The following is a 6,556-nucleotide window of genomic DNA, read 5'->3' as shown; positions in this document are numbered from 1 at the left end:
TTAAAGACCTTCAGACAAAAATATCTTAAAAAACAAACAGCACCTTAGTGAATTGATTGTTCGTACTATTAAGGTTTGTCAATTTAATTTAACTCTTTATAGTGTTGTTTGTAAATTAGATGTGCTATAAACATTTACGTTTGAAAATTTCGCGTCTTAAATTTATGGAATAATTGTTTATCATATTGATTTTGAGAATTTCGCCTCTTAAACTTAATAGCATATTCTATAAAGGACAAATTTTCAAAAAGATTGTAAAAATATATCAATTGACTGTAATTAATAGAACATATATTAAGTGGCGGATCTTGAACTTTACTACTGAGAGGGCGAAAAAGTTCCAACATAAATCCATACACATTAATATGCATATAAAGAGTTCATACATGTACCATGAAATAAGATAAAGACATAGTCACATAGACGTTAAAGCAAAAAAGAAATTACAACTCGGGTCGACGACTTTTCATGTCTTTAAAATCACTTATGACAGATTCTGAATTAAAACTTTTTGTAATATCTTTTTCAATGTAAACTACCAAACTAGATGCAAGAAAATCATCAGGCATCTTGTTGCGACTGTACCGTTAACATGACTAACATTAATATTTAATAACCTATAATTCTTAAACATAAATCTAGATGTATTATAATTTTCAAATAAGATTTTAGAATCGAGTTTAAGATTAAAAAGATGAATACTTTACTTAGTTTATTAACAAACAATAAAGAGGTGTCTTGAGGTAAAAAAAAATTATGAAGGAAAGGAAATCTTTATTGGAAGAAGATGAAGAGGCTTGTAATTTGTGAAGTTGTAAGATGTACGCTAAGTTAGGTTGAGTTATTAGTTTCTTTTTTTTTTTCCAGAATTTTTAAAAAGGATGAGGCTTCACTAATAACTCATCTTCACGTGAAGCTTGAGAGGGCTGGGCTGGACTAATTATAAATTTTTGGAAGGGCTAATTTACAAAAGTTCTATCTTTTAAAGTTATATAATATCAAACTTATACTAATAATGCAAAAGGCTGAAAGGGTTAGCACCCTGCCATGCCTCCCTTGAAGGTCCGCCTCTGCATGTATAGACATTATATATATGTAAGAATAAAATAATTGTGAGATAAATTTAGAATTATATAGTATACCCATATTCCTTCTTGAATTACAAATCTAAGTGCAATGCAATTATATAAGTGAAAGTGAATTTCTTACATGTACGCACCCCCTAAGGGCAAAATCAAGGCCCCATCCATGAACCAAGCCATTCTGCAGACAAAAAAATGATGGGCGTGCCTAAAATAGGAAAAAAGTGGTGGTAGAGGTGGTAAAATGGGTATGCAGTGGCGACTTTATGTATTGACCCGTGGGTTCACGAGACACCGCTTGTTTGAAATTTTTTTGTTGAAATTATCATTTAAATTGTATAGGACACCACTAAAATTAAGTTTAGGACCCCATATTTTTTTTTGAATCTGTAGTTTTTCTTTTAAGATGTACAGGACATGACTAAATTTAACTACACAGACACTATATATTCTTCGAATTTGTAATTTTTTTGAAGGTAAGCAACCACTAAAATAGTATTCAGATATATTTGGTAATGGAATTTTTTTTTTGAGACCCCATTGAATTCTCATCCTAGATTCGCCATTGTGGGTAAGTCGAGTGATTTTGAGTAATGAGTCAAAAAGGAATCTGTTTGTTCAGGTTGAAATGGATTGGATGAGGTTGAGTCAACATGAAACAAATTTAGTCCAAGATTTCTAAATTGTTAATTATCGATATTGTCACATTATGATATATTAAATATACTTTGGGCGACTTTTGACAGGTTCGACCCGTTCTTTTCAACTATTTTTATTTTAGATTATTGACAAATATAATAAAATTTCACTTTCAATTAATTGTAGTACTAATATGCACACAGTAGAACATATTATTACTTATTAGCTGGTTAGACACACTCACACGCTAGGTAGAAACCCGGGATCGAACCTCACAACCATCGTCGGGAATTTCACCCGCACCCGGACTGCTTTGAACACGTGCAGCCCACCTGCATAGACAGAATGCGACTACACGTGTCGGGAATAGCATAACCTTTGAAACGTACACAAAGCACTTTTACGACAAAGTTAATACAGGAACTAAAATAGCATAACCTTTCAAGAACACATTTTTCATTCAAATTGGAAGGATAATACATTAACTAAAAAGCACTTAAAGTTTTAATAGCATTTTATGTACATTAGCTAACTTGACTATTCTTAACATAACCAATACATCTTGTTAGGCCACAACACCAAAACAATCACATAATTACCAAATTTGACTATTCTTAACCTATCCGATACATCTTGTTAGGCCACAACACCAAAACAATCACATAATTACCAACTGTCATAAATATACAAACTATTAGAGCAACAATATATTCCATATTCGTCCACCAAGACCAATTATAATTTTATATCACCATGAGTACTAACCTGGATCTCAAATCAATAACAATTTAACAATTTTAACAACAGCAAGTGCCAATATATTCTTGGTTTACACAATTAATTTAATGCTACCTCAAAAACTAATCAATATATATGACATTTGAGAATGTTAGTCATTGATAAGAAATCAACCATGAGTACTAACCTGGATCTTTGTTTCCTCAGATTAATATAAATGGCAAGTTTTCCGTTAGATATGATACTTGCATAAGGTCTTTTGTCTCCTTTTCATGATGCCATCACAACCACGAATTTGTAAATTCAATAATGAAATCAATGGAAGTAAAAAAGACAGTATACTCATACTCATATAATGTATTTAAAATCGTATTAAAAGGCATACGGAGTATTACCTTTACCTTTGATATCTAACTGTAACTAAAAGCTCTTGACTAACACAATCAAACGAAAAATCCTAAGATAATCAAATCAGAAGAATAGATTTATTTATTTAGGATTAAAACAAAGATATATATAATCCAATCCAAGATAAGATTGAAATGTTACAAATTCACGGATTTAAACCCTAAAAATTTCCAAATCCAAAAATTGTTATAATACGGAAGAAGAATTGAAAGAAACGAAAAATCAAAAATGAAAAAAGTACCTGGTGAATCTGAAGAAAATCAAATCTTGATTATCTCTTACCTTTTTGAATCTGTATTGGATCTGAAAAATGAAGAAGAGGATGAGAAAAACAACCTTAGTTTATTTTGAATAAATGAAGAAGACGAAGAAGAATATACCTTCTCTATTACTGTTTCTAGTTTAGAAACAAAATGAGTTGCTTAGAGAGAAAGAAGAAGATAATGGTGAAGAGATGAATTTTGAATTTCAAAAATGTGAAGAAGATGCAACTGGAGATGCTTGGAAAACTGAAACGTTCGCCTTGGAATTGATCGAAGATGCAAAGATACGGATGCAGTTTTCTAGGGTTTCAGATGTTAAAGAAGGGATTCCTTTTGTATTAAATGTATTCAGTAAAAAAAAAAAAACTTTTTTGTTTTCTATTAGAGGGTTTTTTTTTAAATACCTTTTTTTAAAAAAAATTAAATAGTTTAAAAGTTTTTTTAATTGATGATGTAAGCAAGGCATTTTAGTTTGGTGCCATGTGTCCCATATTATTTTTTAACCTAAGGTAAAAATTATAAAATGATGTCATGTATGTGTCATTTTCATAACATGTAATAGATTAATTTTTATAAGATTTTTTAAATGTTTCAATGATTCTAAATTTCCAGAAGAAAAAAAAAAAAAACTTTTATTCGAAATAATAATGATATTTTATATTTAGTGAATTGATTGTAGTTTTTAATAACATATAAAATTAAAAAGTAATCATGTATTTTTATATTTGATTTATACGTATTTTTATGCATTTTATTACAAATTCTAAATTAATTAAGATTAATGACATCATCATGGATGCCTCACAATTTTTCTTTTTGAATTATTTTTAGCTTGTAAAATTCTTAATTATGAGATCATTACTTTAGAATTTTAATAGAAACTAGTGAAATACCCCGTGAAATTACGGGTTTGTTTAAACGAAACAATTTAATGACATATGTTAGGTATTAAGTGAATGCAAATGTTAAAGTCATTTATTTTAATGACCCGTTCGACTAAGAAACTTGTCGTTGTTTTTACTAATGTATAGAGACATATATTTTCGCATACATATGTAACGTAATTAATCTCGTAAAGAGAATCCATATTTGAATATTAATAATATAATTATTATAATTATAATTATTATAATAAAAATGAATAATAATAATAAAGTTTGCTAAAAGTTGAGTATTTTTTTTTAATAATTATTAGTAATAATAAATGCATTTTGAAATTTTTGTAGAAAATTAAAATACAATTATTATAAAAAGGTTGTACAATATGTTTTAAAATTTATAAATGTGTTCATTGAATGTTATATAGAAGATTGTACAATTTAGGAGAATTAGTATTTCTTTTTATAAAAGATTTTGTATTATTTTTCTTAATTTAAATTAATATAAAATAATGACATCATCAAAGATGTCTTAAAATTTTTCTTTTTTATTTTGAATTATTTTTATGCTTAGAAAATGTTTATTTATGACATCATCATTTTAAAGATTTAATATTTACTATGGATAGATAGATAGATTCCATTATGTGTCACTAAAAAAAATGCATGTTCAAATGACAGGGACAAAATATTAGGAAGGTGTCCATTAATATGACATCAGCAGAAAGAATATACAAATCAAAAGAAACAATGCACAAGTGTTATAAGTTACAAATTATTGTCATATCTTTGGAGATACAACTAACAAACCCAATTTATAAACCTGAATATGCAATAAAACATACGGAGTAGTATGTAATTAGTTTTTATATTCTTTCCATTTTTCTCTTAACGTAGTCAGAACAGCACAATGTAAATTGTATATAATTTTTTTTTAAGATATAGAAAATGACATACCAAAAACAGTTAGGAACCGTAATGAGACACGAATCTTGTTGCAATCTCCCGAGTCAAGCACATCTTGCAAACCAAGAAAGCATATTACAACTAGTCCAAAAGACACCAATGGCGAAGACATATGAGGCAGAGCCGGTGCTAGGTCTCCCTTAAATGCCTAACTTCACCACAACTTTTAGCCTAAAGCCGGAAAAATTACACATAATCTTTATGTTGGCCTCTTCAAATAACTGAAACATCTCTAATTTACCGATAATTTTACAAAATACTCACTTAAATGCTTCTGGTATTAAGTTTGTATGCTTAAATTTCTGTTATTTGCCTTCAACTACTTAGTTTTCTCTTGCCATTCACTGTTAATAGTCTTAGTTTTCTCTTGCCATTCACTGTTAATAGTCTCCAATAATCTTCTGTGTGAGTTTAGTTTATATTCATTTATTAGACCATAGATAAAGGTGACGTCTACGTAGAGTGGAAGATGGGTACTTTTTGGGTTATGACACTGACATGACACTGATGGGGAATGAGGTAGTTGTAATGTGAGGCGTTTGTTAAGAGGTTGTAGAAAATTTGTGTGTGATGTATTAAAATTTGATTGGTATTGGATAGGTAAATAATAAAAAGTGAGAAAAGAAAATAATAACTACAACCAATCATAGTGTGCCACCTCACCTCACTCCTCTCTTCTTCATGCATTTCTATTTCACCTACGCCCCAATTTTTTTTCACAAATGCTGCATTACAAGCGTTTGTAGGCGTTTGTGAGTGCCATGTTTGAGGTATTTGAGGTACAAACGCTGCGTTATCCCTAGTCTTAAGGTCTAAGCTCGTTGGGGTATACAAATATCGGTTAGTTATGTAAAATTTCAAAGTTTTAAGATTTCTCGATTGGTTCATACAGATAAAATAAGTTAATAGATGATGTTAGAATACAACATCTTCACCAAATTACCATAAATAGTATTTTGACTTTGGGATCAGAAGGGGTCAAACTTCATCATCTCCCATAATAGAAGATAACAAGAGTGCATTTGTCAAAGCATACAACGGATATACTGCCTGAACAAAAACAACATCTTTCCTAAAATGATAAAGGGGTTCTAAAAGTTATTATGGAGCCAAACCTCTTTTAAAAATAGCTGTTATACAACTTATGTATATATGAACGCATAGAACTTGTAAAAGAGATATAATTCAGTTTACAACTAATTAGTACATAATTTAACCCCCTGTTCATACAATTTTCAGCTCATATTTGTATCAATTTAGCATGGTATCAAGAGCCGACGGTTTGCTGATCTGAAATCAAAGAAACCATTATGTCGCTTCAATCATTTACCAAGAACCAAGCTGCTAAGTCAGAATTTGACGGTAGCTTAGAAATGCAGAATCATGAAGTTAGCTTTGCAAACAAAGTTACCATGTCCAAAATTGACGGTAGCTCAGAATTAAACCAAGCTTCCAAGTCAATTTTGGACGGTAGCTCAACACATACACTAATCGATCGAAAGTTTAATAGCCCGAAATATGATAAAAGTTACCTGGATGTTCTTTGTCACCCGTCAACCACCACAACAGCCATTGCCAAAAC

General features: G+C 29.8%; 1 long non-coding RNA gene across 1 annotated transcript; it reads right to left on the bottom strand.

The window, feature by feature from the left end:
- Nucleotides 1-2,539: 2,539 nt before the first annotated feature.
- On the bottom strand, nt 2,540-6,377 carry LOC139885921 (uncharacterized). Its single transcript, XR_011772159.1, has 3 exons — nt 4,966-6,377; nt 3,109-3,170; nt 2,540-2,916 (listed from the first exon to the last, which is right to left on the bottom strand). It is a non-coding gene; the product is annotated as an uncharacterized lncRNA (long non-coding RNA).
- Nucleotides 6,378-6,556: the final 179 nt, after the last annotated feature.

This window comes from Rutidosis leptorrhynchoides, chromosome 1, assembly GCF_046630445.1.
Source record: "Rutidosis leptorrhynchoides isolate AG116_Rl617_1_P2 chromosome 1, CSIRO_AGI_Rlap_v1, whole genome shotgun sequence".
Lineage (NCBI taxonomy): Eukaryota > Viridiplantae > Streptophyta > Magnoliopsida > Asterales > Asteraceae > Rutidosis > Rutidosis leptorrhynchoides.
Note: the sequence above shows the minus strand (reverse complement) of the source record. Positions and strands in the feature narration are given on the sequence as shown.